The sequence below is a fragment of the Ctenopharyngodon idella genome, chromosome 22 (genome assembly GCF_019924925.1).
Source record: "Ctenopharyngodon idella isolate HZGC_01 chromosome 22, HZGC01, whole genome shotgun sequence".
In the NCBI taxonomy this organism is placed as follows: domain Eukaryota; kingdom Metazoa; phylum Chordata; class Actinopteri; order Cypriniformes; family Xenocyprididae; genus Ctenopharyngodon; species Ctenopharyngodon idella.
Genome location: NC_067241.1, coordinates 24,551,820 through 24,572,551, shown reverse-complemented (window position 1 = coordinate 24,572,551; position 20,732 = coordinate 24,551,820). Strand labels below are relative to the sequence as shown.

The window sequence follows — 20,732 nt, the reverse complement described above, 5'->3', positions numbered from 1 at the left end:
TAGTCACATTAAATAATATATATGGCTATATAAGCATATATTTTTTAGGTAATGAGCTACAACATTTTCTTACAGTGTAACTTATTTATATGAGCAGTGTTTCATACGCTGTACTTACTGTTGGTATTTTCTCAAAGTATTTTAGAAATGTGTTTCGGGTTGTACTTTTAGAGCTGTTTAAGGATTTATGTTGGTTATTCCCCCTGTTTATTGTGGGAAAAAATGTAGGAAAATGTATTTTTCATGACTTGACAAAAGACTACTTTTTTTGTCAAAAGACAAAACTAAGACTTAAAAATTTCATACTGAGGCGTTATTCCCTGTCTGGGTTTGTCTGCAAACACGTAAGTATTTTTATTGCTCATCTAAACATTATTGTTATAGTCTAATGAGCTGAAATCACTGCTGTGCTCTGGGTGACAGCGGCATTTATTGCACGGCTGTTAGTGAAAAAATGCAGCATAGGAGGAGGCATTAAACAGCTGCGATTACAATGAACTTCACACTTCACAATGAGCTTCATTAACTTCATGAGAATATAAAAATAGTTATGTTTGCCAATGATGTGAAAGAGAGTAGTCCAATCTCCATCACTCCTGATATTATAAAAATAGACGAAACACTGAACGTTGGTTGGGTCAGGGAGGCTGACCTCTTAATGAGATGGGATGTTGGCTTGCCTCTCTCCTTTGAAAAGGGTCACGGTCAACAACAGTTGAACACAATCACTTAACCTCCTTTAACTCAAGAGGATGTGAAAGTTAAAGACCTTCACTCTTAATGCTACGCATAGTTCAGCACACTAACCGATTGTGAATGTGTTTAAAACTAAATGTACACAAGTGCATGTGTATAAAACGTAAAGCTGGCTTTTGATTTACCTTATAAGAATGTGAAGTAACCACATTTAAACGTTCTCAAACGTCCATGTGAAAACCACAAATTAGGCCTGTGGTTTCTTGTCTCCACACCTATGTAATTCATCCAGTCTTAGACGGCTGCATTCAGCCAATTTTTTCCCCCATTGAGCACTACATCAATATTCTCAACTCTATGAATAAATGCAAAGTGAGGCATGAGAGTTCAGGCCGCACAGAATCGCAGTGAGAGGGAAATGGAGTTTTATGTGTATTTGAAGTGGATTTAGCTCCATTAGACTAGTAGGCAGCTCAGAAACAGGCCACAAAAGGCCACAAGAGGCTTTTTATTGTTTTATCTATGAGGACTTGTCATCATTTTCTGAAATATAATGGTCCTGACATTTACCTTTGGGAAGATGAGAGAGCTATTATGCAGAGAGGGTGATGGGTGTAAAAAGGGAAATGTGCAGCTGCCAATGTGCAGTTACCATTTTTTCTACCTGATCTGAGCCTAAAATTACTGTCGCGGTACGCATTAATGCAATCAGGTTGAGCTAAGGGGCCGTTCACAGAGAACATGCTTTTGCGTTTAAAAATGTAAGATGCAGAGCAATGGAATGAAAAAAAAAATGCTAAGGTCTACATATTTTTTAAAAGTTACATTTTCTTTAAGTTGAGCGTTATGTTTTTAGAACAAAGAGCGCAAAGGTCAAACACATCTGCGCATATTTGCATAGAAAAGCAATGGAAAAGCAACAGAGTGGAATTCAAAATGTTCTGTGTGAACGGCCATTTCAGTCATTTTAAATAATATACTGAACAAAAAAAAAAATGAAACACACATTTTAGGCTACCTGCCAGTAATGGACAGTTTTGACATTAGATTTATGAGAATCATTTTTGAGAATAATTGGATTTGTCTGAGTTGCCTAATATATTAAAAAGATTGTTAATGGGAAGTTAATAGAGGAGCAAATGTCTCTCTGCTCTTGTTTATAAGTTTATAATGAATATAATAGATTAAACATGATCATATCATTTTTGAGTTATACATTATTATACTTTTGAAAATCGTAATTTTTTTTCCATGCTATGGAAAATTATCAATGAGAAAATTCAAGCATTGGGCACATTTCATTTAAGAAATTTTAAAACTGATATGAATTGAAAATTCACACTATCTATTTTCTAAATACATGTCATTGATCTTAATGTGAATGATGCATTCATGCATTTTTTTTTTTCGACATGCAATGGACAGAATTACGGAGCCCCTAAAGAGACATTGTGATGGAAAAATATGAGACAGGAGGGGAAAAAATATTTCAATGCTTTTGCGTTCTCCCTAGAAACTTTGCGTTCGCTCGCAAAGAACTCAAAAGGTTTGCAAGCGAATGCAAAGTTTCTAGAGGGAACGCAAAACATTTGCGAAAGAACGCAAAAACGTTGAAATGTAAATTTTCCTCCCATTTTTTTTTTTTTTCATCACCATGCTCCATACAGGACCAGTTCTTTTGCATTTTGAAAATCCATTTCACTCATAAGGAAGAAAAAATATGGTACTATACTTCCATTGCATTGAAACTTTAAAGGGTTAGTTCACCCAAAAATGAAAATTCTGTCATTAATTACTCACCCTCATGTTATTTCACACCCGTAAGACCTTTAAGATATTTTTGATAAAATCCGATGGCTCAGCGAGGCCTCCATTGCCAGCAAGATAATTAACACTATCAATGCACAGAAAAGGTACTAAAGACATATTTAAAACAGGTCATGTGACTACAGTGGTTCAACCTTAATGTTATGAAGTGACAAGAATACTTTTTATGTGCCAAAAAAAAAAAAAAAACGACTTTATTCAACAATATCTAGTGATGGGCGATCTCAAAACACTGCTTCATGAAGCTTCAAAGCTTTATGAATCTTTTGTTTCAAATCAGTGTTTCGGAGCGTGTATAAAACTGCCAAAGTCATGCCCCCCAGTGGTGAACCATTGAAATTTCGAAACACTTATGATGTAACGAAGCCTCGTTTACTATAAAAAAAATCAGTGTTTTGAAATCGTCCATCACTAGATATTGTTGAATAAAGTCGTTATTTTGTTTTTTTGGTGCACAAAAAGTATTCTCATCGCTTCATAACATTAAGGTTGAACCACTGTAGGCACATGAAATGGTTTAAATATGTCTTTAGTAGCTTTCTAGGCATTTTTTCTGGGCCTCACTGAGCCATTGGATTTCATCAAAAATATCTTAATTTGTGTTCTGAAGATGAATGAAGGTCTTACGGGTGTGGAACAACATGAGGGTAATTAATGACAGAATTTTCATTTTTGGGTGTACTATCCCTTTAAAGGTTTGTAAAGAAAATGTACTAAATGGTTATGAAAAAATGCAAAAGAAAAATCAATAGTCTTAGAGCCCGTTCACACAGAGATGGGTTTAGCTGTATACGTAAAAATTTTGTATCATATCAGCGTTTCGTCCAGATGGATCCGCCGTTTTGGGAGCTTGAAACCACTTTTTTTTAAATCTGAAAATGACACCCTTGAGTTTTCATGTGTACAGCCAATTCATATATTTTGTGAAACGATGATGTCATCACCCCACGTCTCGACCCTAGTCAGACACCGCTATGTCACGTAACAGCAACAACAACAACAATGGCAGACTGCATGCTTGTGTTCGTGCCACAGAAGCTACCGAGCCTATTAGCTTTACTAAAGTAAAACTTTATTACTAAGCTTTACTAAAGTTTATATACAGCGTGCAAGGTTTATGCACATGCTCCAAGTCTTATTCCCCATTTTTAGTGTAACTCTGTGGCAGAATTACAGCGCCACATACTGGTCTGGCATGTATACTACATTGTTCTGAGTCGGCTACAGTGGTTTCATGTGTACGCAGATATTTCTTATAGGGACTCTGTGTTTGTGGAATTTATTTTAGAACGAGGAAAATAAAAGATTAGATAGGGAAAGCTCTGGCTTCGTGTGGATGTGGCCTTAAACATGCTGTAGTTTTATTTTTCTTGCAAAATACATTTTTTTCTTTTTCTTTTTGGCGGGAGGGGGAGGGATGAAATACACCTTTTTTATCTATAATTACAAGCCAGAAAAAAAAAATGTTACAATAATTTTACCATGGTTAAGGGGATTTTCTTTAGTTGTGGTAAAATCAACTGTATCACACTGCCTCTTGTGGCAAATTTCTTTGGTATGTTACCTCACAAAAAAGGCAACTGGAAAACCTTTTTAAAGTTTTAACATTTATTTCACACTGCCTGTTAGATCTGGCATGGCATGATTGTGATATAACTTAAATGTAAATAAATACATACTCACACATACACGCTTCTGCTGCGTCAGTGATTTACCGGCAAATACTGCGTGGGCCGTATGGACGGGAAGGTCTCTCCCTCTCTTAGATGGTGAAAGTTGGCTACGTGACAGTGGTCTTCGCCTGGCTGTCTGCTCCGCATTCCCCCCTGGACATTCTCACAGTAAATGTGTGTGCGGCCGTCTCACCATTCCTCCAGTCCACCTCCTGCCGCCCCACCACCTCCAGAAACAGGAAGTCAGGGATGTTCCTGAGGGCCGTCGTGACGGGGCCTGATAAGATCGAGAGATACCACGGGAGAGAAAGAGAGGGAATGCTGAGGAAAAGAAAGGACAGCTGACCTTTGACCCGCCCGACCCCTCGGGTCCTTTTCTGGAGGTGCCCAGTTTGGCGTGGCAGATCGCTGGACTCCTGCCCGCCGAGAGCGACAGCACTCCCACTTCAACGCTGTCTGCCGCTGTCTCTGTGTCTATGTGAAAGAACGAGAGACGGGCACCACACCTACACCACAGCGGAAATTTGGCCAAGACTCCAGACTGAGCGGCTAGAGGAGGAGAACTTCACAACACTCTCTCATCTTTTATTTCTTTATTTACTGTACGGGGGAAGGACACACACAGACACAATACCACACTCACACACACACACACACACACCAATACACAAATACAGGCATTTTGATGAACAAAGACTTTGTTAATGAGTGTGTGTTTGCGTGTGCTTTGATTATTCATGAATATGTTGAAGTTGGTCCAAATTAGTGTATTTATGAGGGAGTGTGTGTGTATGTCTGTGTGTTAGTGCCAAAAGTTTTATGAAATATTCATACACTATTTTCTACCGCTTGATGAAGGGAAGTTTGTGCCGATGGATGGAAGCAGCTATGTTTGGGAATCCCCCAAGTGAACAATATTCTCACACACACTGAAACAATTGATATCCATACAATACCACATCCACACAGATTTTCATTAACATTTACTCCACACTGTAAACCGTAATGCTCAAAATAATTAATTGTTTGAGTAGGGCAAACTCAAATTAAAAAAAAAATTAGTTCAATCAAATTAAAGTATTTAGATCTTTCTTTTTCTTTTGCATTCATGAAACTGACACATACCTTTTGTTTCATTGATTTGAGTTTTATGAACTTGTTTATTTTAATTTAGACAAACTTAAATTTACCTGAAACTGGGCTGGGATTTCTATTTCCCAGCATGCTATGTACGAGTACAAAATTAAAATCTGCCAGTTCTGCTTACTTAAATTTGGAATTTGTTAACTTTTTTGTAAATTTGATGTAACTGATTACCTCGATTTTTTTGAGTTTTGCCAACTTATTTGGGTTTACAGTGCAGCCATTGTACTCTTTATGACACACATTTATTAATTTAGCAGACGTCAGGCATTTAGCATTATGATACTGATGTGAGGAAAACTTATTTGGAAGTTTATTTGAATCTTGCAAATCTAGACTGTTTACCATTTTTACCAAAATATCGAGAACAGCAAGAAAAAAAGAAAAAAAAAATTCTTTATAAGAATAATTTTTTAGAATAATTGGATTTGTCTGAGCTGCCTAATATATTAAAAAGATTGTTAATGGGAAGTTAATAGAGGAACAAATGTCTCTTTTTAAGCCAGCATGAAAAGTTTCTTTTTAAGCCAGCATGAATGAGCCTTCACAATCCATTTTACTTCCGTAATTCAACATACAAATTAATTATTTTGGAATTTCTATTAATCAAAGGACTTTCTAAAATCAAAGTTTCACGGTTTCCACAAAAATATTAAGCAGCACAACTGCTTAATATGCAATGTTGATAATAATTAGAAATGTTTCTTGAGAAGCAAATCAGCATATTAGAAAGATTTCTGAAGGATCATGTGACACTGAAGACTGGAGTAATGATGCTGAAAATTCAGCTTTGACATCATCAAAATAAATTACATTTTAAAATATATTAAAATAAAAAAACAGTTATTTAAATTGTAATAATATTTCACAATATTACTGTTTTTACTGTTTTTTTTATCAAATAAAATGCAGTCTTGGTGAGCATAAAATGATTTTTAAAAAATAATTAAAAATCCTTGCAGACCTCAAACATTTGAACAGTAGTGTATACTAAATCAGGTACATGATTTTATTTTTGCTACTCTGTTGCAGGTGACTTTAGAGGCGGGGCATTCTCATTCTATAGAGCATCTGATTGGACAAAAATCTATGTTGTGCATAGATTTTGATGACTATGATGAGTCATCAGTATTTTTGCACTGGATGAGAAAAACATTTAAATGCGTATACCCACTAAAGTGACTTTTGCATATGGCCTCAATAAACACTAATTATAACCTACAAAATTATGACTGTATATCAATTTTATTCCAAAGTTGATCTATTTTTAAAGTTGCTACAGACATCACATCACATTTCTCTCTCTCTCTCAGTCTGTCTTCCACATTCCTGTCTGATGATCCCATCTGAGTAATCTGAGGACAAAACTGCTGGAGCCCTCGGTTAGGAAGTGACTAAATTAAGCCTTGCCTGTCAGTCTCTCTCTCTTTCCCTTATGTTTAATAATCATATATGAGTGTCTTACAGAGATTTGAGGTGTGGCGGAGCGTAGGTCACTTTCCCAGGGTACACCTCTTCTATCTGCAGCCTGCAGCCGCGCTCCATCTCCCTGTTACCTTCCTCTGGCCCTCTGACCGGTCATGTTATGATAGTGACTTGGCTTGAGACAAAGGAAGTCAGAGCTATTTATTTAAATACATTTTTTTTTTTCTGACGGAACAGAATGAGGAATCAAAGTCATCTCACATAGATAAACAATGCTAGGCTAGTGAGTCTGATTAGCGCCGGGGTTTGGGTATAAGAATATCCACTCGCTGACAGTGCAGTTGCAGTGCGGGAACAGGCAGATGGAAGTGCAGTGTATTCAGCGCTGTGGCTGTGTCACAGAGACAGAGAGGATGAAAATGGCTTTGGGAGGCAAAACCATAGATGTTATGTGTGTGTGTGATTAGAACCCTGTGGGTTAAAACTGTGCTAAATGATAAACTACATAGTTGTTATAAGGGTGAGGAATTTAGTCTACAGCTACTATCAGGTCAACCTGGTGGTAGAAAGTAAAAACTCTATAGGAAAACTAAAATCTGTGTTGTGCTAATGAGTCTAAATGAGTCCAGAAAGATAAAAATGCATACGTTTTAAATGTGAATATCCAACCTGATCTTATAAGAAACAGTAACTGTTTTACGAGGTGGTAATTTCTTATAAATTCGACAAATTTTATTCTGCAGCTACTGTAGGTTGCGATTTTAGGTCTAACTGGTGAAAGAATGAAAATGCTACATGGGTGGAATTTTAATGAAATCAAATGATTGATAAGGCTCATGTGACTTTTATCTTAAACCGATCCTACCATTGTATTGTTATAGTGATATAGCTGGCAAAAATATTTATTAGCATTTACTTTATATATTTTGTTAACATGCACATATTGGTGTTGCGGATTCAAACACACTACACTTTTAGATTAAAATTTACTTCATATTTCTAGGTTTATGTGCAGTGACTATAAAACATGTAAATATTACAAGCAAAAACATAATAAGAGTTACTCTTTCCACCTAGTTATTTATTACATGAATTAGACGTGCATATATCTCAAATTTCGCTTAGGAAATTCTAGTTATCATTGAATTTTAATTTTACTAAGTAAAAATTATGGTGGTTAATTTAATATATATTACTATACCAAAAAGTTTTTTTTTTCAGTGTACAAATATCACAATGTAACAATATAAAACATAAAATGCAGAATATATATATATATATATATATATATATATATATATATTCTGCATTTTATGTTTTAAATTGTTACATTGTGATATTTGTCATCATGATTGTATTATTTATTTATTACTTACTTTCACAAAATCCACAATGTATTATTTATTAGTGTTATTTTAGGAAAATATTTATCATATTTAATGTTGTATTTATAATATTTAATGTTTTAAAAAATAAGTAATGGATAGTATTTAAATATGTACAAAAAAGCAAAAGCTAAAAACACTGTAAAATTTGGCATCATGTATAGGTGTAACAATGTTATTATGTTAAATAATATTTCTGACTTGATGAGTTTTTATAAAGTTTCCTGTCAAAACATTTTTAATTTTTTTGGCTATTTAGATTCACTGTATGTATAAGTGGTTGTCCTATTGCGATATGTCGCTATATCACCCATTCTGCCTTGTCTTGAAATCAGAGGGAGGTTTGAGGATTTTTATGTTAACCACATCTTGTTAACCACAAACTTGCAATTAGTATCATAATACTGTTATATATACCCTAAGAATGTGAACCACACCTTTAAACACTTAACAGCTGTTCGCCTCATATGACACTTCAAAATTAAACCTATCAATCGTTATTTCAAAGCAATTATTACTATTAAAACAAGTCTGCCAAATATTAGGCTACAGTAAAACAGAGTTCAAGTGTTTAATGAACTGGCGCTCAACCCTGGAAGGTTAAATCTCCTGATATTTTTTAGCGTTTTATCTCAGTATGCTAGTTAAGTATTGGCTGAAATATGAACAATACATTGATTTTTTGATATAAGCAGAGGGTGGCACGATTTATGATGCAGCCTCACGATAAGACACGGCTTTGGGAGGAATCTTGCAAAGTTTCACGTATTCCTGCGCTACGCAACAAATAGATCTGGGACTGTTTTGTCTGCTGTGTTTTTCTGTCTTTCATTTCTCATTTCATGCTGTAAACTCTTTAACTCAACTCTTGTATATTTCCGGAACCAATCTCTCTTTTCCATCTATACTCTCGGGTGGGCAAAAAAACGAGGGAGGCTTGTTTAATTCAATAAGACGAGCTGGTGTGCAGATAACCAGCCTGCTTTTGTAATTCCACTGTGGGAGCGTAAATCAGATGTGGTGATTTCTTAGGTCAATGCTATCAGCGCTGGACACACATGGACTTGGCCCAAACCCCTGAGCGCAGCGATCACAGATTGCAACAAAACGGAGCACCACAGGACGTCAGCTGACCTTCTATCAGCAAAAGAGTTTGCGTGGTCAGGCATGACCTGCAGGTCAAAGGAGGGCTCACCCAAACACATAGGAGGGAAGGGAATAGAGATTTGTTGCACTTTGCCACTGTTCTTGACTTCTGTTATGAGCTCAGATTTTTGGTAACACTTTACAGTGAACATGTAACATATTAAACTGGTAACACCAGCAGTAAAACTAGAAAACAGGTAATTTGTTACATGTAATGCACATTAGAAGGACTCACCCAAACACATATGAGGGAAAGGGAAACAGATTTGTTGCCACTAGTTTTTAACTTCTAGATACATTTTGATAACACTTTACCATAACACTTATTTTATTGTATTTTACAGTGTCCTTGTTACACATATTACATGTAGTTACTGTAGTAATAACTATAAATTATGCATAATTTCATGCAACTAACCATAAAACTATATAGTAAGTACACAGTAAAATCCCCAGAGTTAAATCAACTCAGAGTACATATGGTCTCTCTCTAAATAGTGTTAAAGTAGGCTGTGACTGAAGTCAGCTGTAGTTCTTGTGTTTCTCTTTTCTTCAGTGATTCTGCTTGTTAATAGCAGGTGTTCATCACTAATGCTCAATCATCACTTAATTAATTGCTTAATTATCTCACTAACTTTAACTGTGCTTCAGTGTTATTTTAACACTATTTAGAGAGGGACCAAATGTACTCTGAGCAGAGTTGATTTAACTCTGGGGATTTTGCTGTGTATGTATTTAATTATTATTACTCAGCACTTACATGTATAATTACACTGTAACACGGATACCTCAAAATAAAGTGGGTTACAATGTATGGTAACACTTTATTTTACAGTGTCCTTGTTACATATGTTACTTACCATAGTAATGACAGTAAATTAAGCATAATTACATACAACTAACCCTCAACCAAATCCTAATCATACCCTATAATAAGTACATGTTGTTAATTAATATTACTCAGTAATGAACATTCAGTTGTTACAGTATTACACTGTAACAATGTCACCTTAAAATAAAGTGTAACCAGATTTATTTTAAGGTGTTTGTGTTACAGTATAATTATACATTTAAGTACTGAGTAATAATAATTTAATAATGTACTTACTATAGGCTTAGGGTTAGGATAAGAGTTTGGTTTAGGTTTAATTGCATGTAATTATGCACAGTTTATGGAATAGTAACTACATGTAACAAGAACACTGTAAAATAAAGTGTTACCATAAAGTGTGTAACGAGGTTAGTAGATCAGGTAAGAAGGAGGCGGGAACCAGCGAACGTTCAACACAATTTAATAATTCCAAAATAAACAAACTACAAAACAAAAGTAAAATGGCGGAAGTCCCTCATGGACCACGCACGTGACGCTCTTTACATTACAAGAGTAACAATAATACAAAAATGTTACAAGTGTAAAAATGTTACAAAACGTGTTATAAGTAATGCACAAAACAAAATCAGATTAAGGTTGTGTTACTAAATTACTTTTCTATTTACTTCAGTTACTGGCAAATACTAAATGCCTCACAAATGAAACAAACAAAAGATTAGACGAACACAAGTCATATTCATATTCAAAGTCATATTTTGTATGAATCTCTTTGGTCATTCATTTGACTAAAGCACTTGTTAGCAGTGTTGGGGGTAACTCATTACAAGTAACTTGAGTTATGAAATCAGATTATTTTTCAAGTAACTAGTAAAGTAACGCATTACTTTTTCAATTTACAACAAAATATTGAAGTTCCTACGCCATTTCATGACAACAGACGTAACACGACACTGTCATTATTTCTACGCCAGCTAGAGGGCGCATGACTTTAAAATGTAAATATGGGTGCTTGAAAAAAACAACCTATAGGGTCGTTTTTTGGAGGAGGACAGTCTCAAATGAAGGTCAGAGGTGTTGTGTGTGCTGTGTGTGCATGGTTATTGTAGTTCTATAAATGTGAATATGCATTTACTCATCTCATTTGCACAAAAACATTCAGTATTGCTCAAAATGAATAACAACAGTGAAATGCAATCTCAGAATTTTACACAAACCTGTAATAATTAAATATATTAAATTACACAAATATACTTTATGTATTTAATCTCACTTTATTAATCAATGTCTTTATTGCTGACCCTCAATGATCCAATTCAACCATACTAATAAGCAAAAATTACATTATATTAGAAATAAGAGTGTTGAACTGTAAACTCAACTCCCCAGCTGCCTAACCACTCTATACTGGCTCACTGGTCCCTCCCAGCCTCCTCTCCTAGATATCTTGGTCAACTCACCATCCCTGCCTTCTTCCCTGACCCCAACCATGTCTTCTGTCCTGCCCGAGCTGTCCCCCATCAGTCCCGCTGCACCACCGTCATCTCCTCTCAGTGACGTAGTAACATCGCGGGCCTACTGTAAGCCACCTCATTCCAGGTGTAAGGATCCCGTGGCTCCGCCTCTGGCTTCTGTCCTCGTCTCTCCTCCTCGACCCGTCGCCCCGACTCCTTCACCTATGCTCCTCCCTCCCTTGACGTCTGCTGGGACCTTCAAGCCATCGGCTTCACGGAGCCCTCCGGATCTCTGCATTCATCTCTGAGGGTCGTCGCTGCGGCTCCGTTGCAGTCGCCTGGGTCGTCGGCATCAACCCGCTCCATCTGCACCATGGATTCCTCATCCGTCATCGCCATCGCCCTCGTTCGTCCCCAAGGTGGCGCTGAGGCCATCACCACCATGGCTCCTCCCTCCAGCGCCACTGCCGATGTCCACCATCCTGGCTGGGGACTGGGTCACCACCTGGCTCATCCTCCAGTTTAACCGTCCTCCTCCTGAGCCACCAGCAGCAGCATCCTCCATTTCACCACTCCATCCACCTCCTGAACCCCCTCCGGCCCTCCCCTTTAGATATTCCATTAAGCCGCAAGGACGCGCCTTGCCGGAGGGGGATATACTGTCACAGTCACCAGCCAGGATGGTGGACATCGGCAGTGGTGCTGGAGGGAGGAGCCATGGTGGTGATGGCCTCAGCGCCACCTTGGGGTTTCCCTACGTTTCCCAGCATCCCTTCTGTTCAGCACCTGCACGCTATCATCATCACCCGCACCTGAAGACCTTCACCGTCATTATCACTCATCAGCACTCCCTTCATAAGTAGTCACCTTCCTCACCTCTGTGTCCGGTCTCATATGTCCTGTGTTGTGTTGTGTAAACTCCTGTTCCTGTATCTTCTATTGGATTGCCTAGTAAAGTCTTACATTTGAATCTATCTTCTTCGTCGTGTGTATCCCTACACGAGCAACGCATTACATGAACTTCCTTCTCCTGTATCCTGTTCTTCTTTAATCCAGAATGGCAGCACAGCTAAAAGGTTTGTTTGAGCTACACCCTCTACTGTACAGGAGAAAATATGAATTTCACTATGAAACTTCAATATGAATTTTCAATATGAAACTTATTAATTTCACTTTTGGTGTAAAAGGGCCTTTACATTTGCCAAAAAATATAATTTTTTTGCTGTTATTAAAAAACAAACAAGCAAGCCCAGCCCAGGTGAGAAAAAAGTAACGCAAAAGTAATGTAACGCATTACTTTTCATAAAAAGTAACACAATTAGTTACTTTTTTAGGGAGTAACGCAATAATGTAATGCATTACTTTTCAAAGTAACTTTCCCCAACTCTGCTTGTTAGTATGTTACTTATCCCAAATGTAAAATGCTAACATGCTACTTTCAATAAAAGTAAGATTTTGAACGCAATAAGGTACTTTTGGTCAGAGTGACACGATACTTTAATGTGTTATTATTGAAAGTAACATTCCACAATAATACTGCAAACAAAATGTATGTTCAAGCTGGCCTAGTATCACAAAAGTTATATATTTTGTACATTGTTCCTTTGTATCTTACATGTGTGTAATGTGACATTTTCCTTCCTTTGTCTTTTTGAGATTTTTTACATGCGAAAGTCAGAGCTGCCGTGAGAACGGAGATATAAGATTTTGCTTCGTGGGTCAGTTTTCACTCAGACGACTGTGGGTTTTTCTGTTGGTGTTATTTTGAGTGCTGTTTATCTTTGGGAAGGGTGAGCTTTGATTTAAGTTTCTAGACTTAATGATATTACATACTGAAGTGAGACATACTAGACTCTGAGACTTCTAGATAATACTTTGTTAGGCGATGTGGTGTCCATGCTATATAATTGTCAGTCCCCCAAAATGAGAAAGTAGAGTTGCAGTTGGCCGCTGGAAACTCTTCATGTGATGCGGCGGCCATCTTCGAGGGGAGAGAGTCTCCAATGTTTATGTTTGCCACAAAACGAGGGGAACTATTCTGTGGTTTGCACAGCTATTTGGAAAATGTTAAATACGTGAGGGAGGGGATTTCTCAGCTTGACTCGGGAGTGTGTGGATGAGTGATGAATGTTGCTGAGGACTGGTTCCCTGCAAACTCCTTCGTCTTATGAGATAATGTTTGTTGTCTGTGCATTAAAGGAATAACTCACACAGCAATGAACATTCAGTCATCATTTACTCACCCTTGTGTTGTTTCAAACCTGTATGACTTTCTTCGATGGAGCACAAAAGTGAATTCTGGAAGAATGTGCTGGCCCTTCATTTTAATCTAATGAAAGAGAATGAGGCCTGGGGCTGTCAAGCTCCAAAATGATGAAAGAATCAACATACAATTATCATAATAGTTGCCCACACAATTCATGCACTATATTTAAAGTCTACTAAAGATCGCTCTGTGTGGCGAACAGACTAAAATTAACAGAAAATTTGATTAAACTGACAACTTATGATTAATAACAGTTCAGCCAATTCTTTGAACAAGAACTGATTCAAAGGAGCCATTCATTCCAAATCGGACATAAGTTCATTGCTTTGTGTGACTAAAAGACTAAAATTTATTTACAATAAAATATAAATAAATAAATAATAATTCAAAACTCAAACTGCAACTTTGATGATTAATAACAGTTCAGTCGATTCTTTGAACAGAACTGATTCAAAAAAGGAGCCATTCATTCCAAATCGGACATAAGTTCATTGCTTTGTGTGACTAAAAGACTAGAATTTATTTACAAAACAAAACAAAATAAATAAATAAATAAAAACTGAAACTGACAACTTTGATGATTAATAACAGTTCAGCCGATTCATTGAACAGAACTGATTCAAAAGAGTCATTCATTCCAAATTAGACATCAGTTCATTGCTTTGTGTAACTAAAAGACTAACATTTATTTACAATAATAATAATAATAATAATAATAATAGTAATTCAAAACTCAAACTGCAACTTTGATAATTAATAACAGTTTAGCCAATTCTTTGAACAGAACTGATTCAAAATAGTCATTCATTTCAAATCAGAAATCACTTGATCACTTTATGTGACAAACAGACTAAAGTTAATTGTTAATTACAAACAATTTGATTCAAAACTCAAACTGACAACTTTGAGGATTCAGAACAGTTCAGTTGATTCTTTGAACAAAACTGATTCACAGTCATTCATTCTGAATCGGAGATCACTTGATCACTTTGTGTGACAAACAGACTAAAATTGAGTTGTTATTCAATAAAAAATAAAAAAATAAAAAATAAAACTGACACCTTTGATGATTCAGAACAGTTCAGATTCTTTGAACAGAACTGATTCAAAAGACTCATTCATTCCAAATTGGACATCAGTTTTTCCGATTATAAAGAGCTGACAGATAACACTGTATTTCTTATTATGTATTCCACATAAGAAAGAAGTTCATATAGGTCTGAAATAACTTGAGGGTTAACAAATGATGGAAGAATGTTCATTTTACACAACTATATAAGATGGCGTAACTTAGGAATTTTCTAAATGTGTCGACATACACTATATATATGAGCATATTTTAAGCATGTGTGTGTTTATACTTGGTGCAAATAAATTTGGTTTGGTAACGGACAAGCCACATGGCTCCAGAGGGGGTAAACAAAGCGTCTCCCCAACAATTAGTTTTAAATATAGACTTTAACTGGCACAACTAACACTCATGCTGTCATGGAGCAGTGTTAACACACCGACACGCGCTCATGAAATTAGACTTTAAATATAGATAGTGTACCATCACACACATAAAACTACCGGTCACGCACTGTTTGAGGACTTTGCTGTGCCGGGCAATGGGTGGTTTGTTTGAACGCGAGACCTCAGGGCAAATAAAGTGCAGAGAGGCCACACACACACACACACACACTGTCCTGTACGTCCATGAAAGCACAGAGACACCACACGCTGCTGAGTCAGCAGTCCAGCGCAGCAGGGGAAAACACACTCGCGTAGTAGAACTACTGTTACACTCACAAACAAAACGCACATGGTCACCACAGACAAGAGAAGAGACTGAGGCTGTATATGAGCATGTGGCATGTTCAGAGAGGTCATTAGACCGTGGGCATGGCCTCTGTGTGTGTGTTTATGTGTGAGCGCGGACCTGGCGCCTGGCATGCCTGTTCTCTGGAGAGCGAGGCGTTCTAGGCCCTGACAGGGTGGTGGAGGAATGGGGGTGTTTCTGGGAATTGTGCTGACACTGGTATGGCTGTGAATGTGTGTGAGAGAGAAAGAGGGATGGAAAGAGAAAGGGTGGAAGGGGATAACATTTGTTTTCCTGGAAAATAAGTGCAGTTTTTACTTTACGCTCAACAGCAACTGCTGTGCATGTCCAACCAAACAGACTTTTGTAGTGGGTCTCTCTCTCTCTCTCTCTCTCTCTCTCACACACACACTCTCTATATTATTGTATTACCATTCAAAATGTTGGGGTTGGTACAATATTTTTTTTTTAAAGGGGACCTATAATGCCCCTTTCACAAGATGTAATATAAGTCTCTGGTGTCTCCAGAATGTCTGTGAAGTTTCAGCTCAAAATACCCCACAGATCATTTATTATAGCATTTATTATAGATTTTCCATTTGGGGGTGAACAAAAACACTTTTTTTGTGCGTGTCCCTTTAAATGCAAATGAGCTGCTGCTCCCGGCCCCCTTTCCAGAAGAGGGCGGAGCTTTAACAGCTCGTGCTTCGGTTGCTCAACAACAACAAAGCTGGAGAATCTCACGCAGCCAAAATGAGGATTGTCAGTAATGGTGTTCAGCCTTACATTGTTCAAACCGGAGTCGGACACTGATGGAGAGACTCAGGAAGAAGTTTCAACTTTTGGAATAAAACTGGACGTTTCTGAACGGTTAGTAGATAAATTTATGTAGTTGCTGTGGAGTTGATTCAGCTCATCGACTAGCATGTGCCGTCATGTTAATCTTTTGTGCAAATCCAGCGTTGAATTGACCCTCGTTTGTAAAGCAGTCCGGCGTAAAATGATGGCATGGTAACAACACTCTACTACAACAACTCTTCCTCTTCTCTAAAGCAACCCAACATGGCCTCACCCCCTTTGTTGTGTGTTCTTGGGGGTGGGGTTTATGTAAATTTTGGGGTTTGTGATGTCACTAACCCGGGAAGAAGCTCGTTGTAGTCCCTACCAGCCGTTTGTTGTAGTCCTTAAACAGAGAATTCTTTAAAAGAAAATATCTCCCTTTGCATTGAACTTTGAGCGTCATAACTTTGCAGATGTTGTTTATGTTCAAACAGCAACATTACACACTAACTAAAGTAAAAAAAAAAGTGAAATTCTAATCAATGAACCCTTTAAGCCTCCAAGGCTGCATTTATTATTGGATAAAAAAAAAAATACAGTAAAACATAAACACTTTCTATTTTAATGCACTTTAAATTTAATTTATTCCTGTGATGGTAAAGCTGAATTTTCATGTCTTCAGTGTCACAAGATCCTTCAGAAATCATTCTAATATGATGATTTGGTGCAACATTTATTATAGTTATCAATGTTGAAAATAGTTGTGCTGCTAAATATTTTTGTGGAAACCATAATTTTTCAAGATTCTATACTGAATAGAAAGTCAAAAAGAACAGCATTTATTTGAGAAATTGTATCAATTTAAAAGTCTTTACTGTCACTTTTGATCATTTTATTGCATGCTTGCTGAATAAAAGTAATTTCTTTAAAAACAATTACCAAACACAAACTTTTGAATATGAATAGTTTGAACCTCTTGCATATTAAATAAAAATAAAACCACTAGATGAACACATTTTATTCAAAGAATAACTATTAAGTTGTTAAAAAATTGTCATGTTAGTGTAAAAATAGAAAAATAAATAAATAAAAAATGAAAAATGTTCAAACAAATATTTTGCATACCCCAGTGCAAGTTGGAATGCAACTGCTATGCTTGTTGAAGTCAAAATTTATTTAAAAAGGTTATGAAAAAAAAAAAAAAATGTTTCATGACTGGACTTTTTAGCTTCACCCTACATGTACCATTCATATAAATACATGTACATACACAGAACCTGGTACATATGACCTTTACACAGCAAAACACAAACACACAAATATGCACTTAAGCATATACTCAGAACCAATTAAGATCATGGCTTCCATCCAGCCGCGCACACACGTGCACACACACACACACACACGTGCACGCACATACACACACACTCACATTCGCACACTTACATTCACACACTCCCAGGAGGCCATTCAAAAACAATACCATAGTTACATGCCACAAGACCTGAAACAATGTGTGCAGGCATGCCGAAAAATATAACGGCCACACGTCCCCCGCTCACTGACGCATCTGTCCGTTACTCACACAACTCTCCCAGAGTCTGATTGAATCAAAGTGCCGTGAGCTCACGAGACACATCATCCTAAATATTTCACAGTGCTGAGAGTTCCCATACACAGAGATTCCTGCGAGCAGATCTGTTCTCTGGTGGATCCAGAAAGGCTGATGGATGAATCTCTATGGTGATGATCAGCAGTGGGTGGAGATGAATGCAAAGAATTAGTGCCTTCACTTAAGTAAAAATAAAACAGCATGGGGCTGGAAGTGGATCATAAACAATATGAAAACAATTTATAAAGAGATGGATTACAGGTTTATCTTCCCTGTGACCTTTTAAAGAGCTGAGCGTGCCATGGCACCAAAAACACAAGTGATGTCAAATTTGAACTGGGCTTTTTGAAGAACATTAGTAAATTTGGTAACACTTTTTCTATGAAGCCAGTATGTATAATGGATTATACAGCTTACAGTCTGTTGTATGTTCTTGTAAACAATCACAGCAACAGTATAACAGTCTAAAAATGGAAAACAATTCCTCTTGTTTATCAGCAAATCCATAAAAAGTCACTTTGCAATGAAACTGAATGCACTACATGTTAAAAGCAAATTATATATATATATATATTATATTTAGATATTTGTTTTTATAAAATATATTAAGAATTTTCAGCGATTTCAAAATTTGAAACAGAACAGAAAAATATTTTGTTATATTTATACATTTGTTTTTATAAAATAATAATAATAATAATACTTTTCAGCAATTTTCAAAATTTTACACTACATTTCAAACAGAAAAATATTGTTTATATTTAGATATGTTTTAATAAAATAATAATAGAGATAATAATATCAATAATAACAATATTACAATTTCTGCAATTTCCACATGTAAGATTAATCATGTTAACTACAAAATAAATGAAGAGATAATTACAAGCACGATTGCTCCCACATTTCATGTCATATATCAAATATCACATGCTATAGTGCACTTTATTCTTTAAAGTTTTAATCATACTACAATTCTGTATCTTTTAATCATATTATGATTACATTCTGCAATCATAATATAATTTTGACCGAATTATAATTAAGTAAAACTAGTGTGTTAAAGTGTAGGTCAGTGGTTCCCAAACCTGTCCTGAAGGACCCCCAGCACTGCACATTTTGTATGTTGCCCTTATCTGACACACCTACCTCAGGTCTTGCAGTCCCTACTACTTTGCTTTTGTGTCTTGTTTGCAGTCAGCTGCACTCAGTTCAGGAAAGTTACTTTTAAAAGTAATCCATTACAATAATCGGTTACTCCCCAAAAAAGTAGTGTTACTTAGTTACTTTTTATGGAAAGTAATGCATTACATTACTTTTTCTCACATAGGCTTGTTTTGTTGTTGTTGTTGTTGTTTTAATAACAAATAAAAAAAGTTATATTTTTGGCAATTGTAAAGGCCCTTTCACACCTATCATACACCCGGCGCAATGCGGCACCAGGTGCGACGCAAGTGTTTTTTTGCTAGTTTCAGCCCGACACATTTATCATTTTCACGGCTTGCGCCACGTTGTTTAAAAAGCAAATGCATTTGCGCCTATTTGTGCATCCATGGGTGTGCTGGTCTGAAAACGAGGTGTTCAGGCACATTGTTGGCGCATTGCTATTTTGAGACAACTGAAATAGACTGAAAAATAACTGATAACTTTAACCTCGCGCACGAGCAGACCCATTTCCTCACTAGAGAAGTGTTCAGTTTTTCTGCTTTTCTGCAGTTTTTCAAATTCCACCATGTAAATAGCGAATCCACCATGGTGCGAGCGCAACTAGCTTTTAAAGAGAATGGGAGATGAGACTCTGATTGGTTTATTGCATGTTACGCCCAAAACACACCCATTACTCATTAAGAGGATAGGGACAACCCTTTTAGACCATGCACCGGGTGTGCCGACCATTCTTCCCATCGTTAAACTAGCAAAAGTGGATTCAGACACGCCCTAAGTGCACCTGCGCCGTATGCTTTAGACCATGTGCTTAGATCGCTAAAAGAGGGCCCCAAAAGTGAAATGAAGCCTCAGATTGAAGAAAATGCAAATTCACGTCTGTACAGTAGAGGGCGCAGCTCAAAAAAACTTTTCAGATGTGCTGCCATTCTGGATTAAATAAGAATAGGACACAGGAGAAGAAACTCTTATTTCAGCAATAAAAAAATAAATAAATAAATAAAATGAAACACAAATGTGATGTTTATCTTAAGTCATTTTTGCTTATTACTATGGTTGAACTGGATTATCGAAAGTCAGCAGCAAAGACATTGGTTAATAAAGTGAGATTAAATACATAAAGTATATTTGTGCTATTTAACATATTTAATTATTGCTGGTTTGTGTAATATTCTGAGTTTGCATTTCAATTTTCTATTCATTTTGAGGTATACTGAATCTTTTTTTGTGCCAGTGAGATGTGTAAATGCTCTACAATAACCATCATGTTCACACAGCGCACACAATTATTGTAATTTCATGGAAAAGAGTGACTAGTAAATTTTTCAAAATGTATTCTTTTGTGTTCCACAGAAGCGATAAAGTTCTATGAGTTTGGAAAGACTTTTCACTTTTGAGTGAACTATCCCTTTAAAGGAGGAAGATGATGAAGGAAGGGGAACAGCAAGAGTGACAGGCAGCAGGCAGGGATGCTGACACAACTGGAGTCCTAATTTCACCAGCGCCTCAGCAGAGGAAATGCGCACACCTC

At 36.6% G+C, this 20,732-nt stretch overlaps 1 long non-coding RNA gene across 1 annotated transcript in view; it reads right to left on the bottom strand.

The window, feature by feature from the left end:
* Nucleotides 1-5,153, bottom strand: part of LOC127505206 (uncharacterized) — a 29,762-nt gene extending 24,609 nt beyond the window's left edge. Inside the window, exon 1 of the long non-coding RNA XR_007927642.1 lies at nucleotides 4,207-5,153. This is a non-coding gene — a long non-coding RNA (uncharacterized LOC127505206). The remainder of the gene's footprint in view (nucleotides 1-4,206) is intronic.
* Between the last annotated feature and the right edge of the window lie 15,579 nt (nucleotides 5,154-20,732).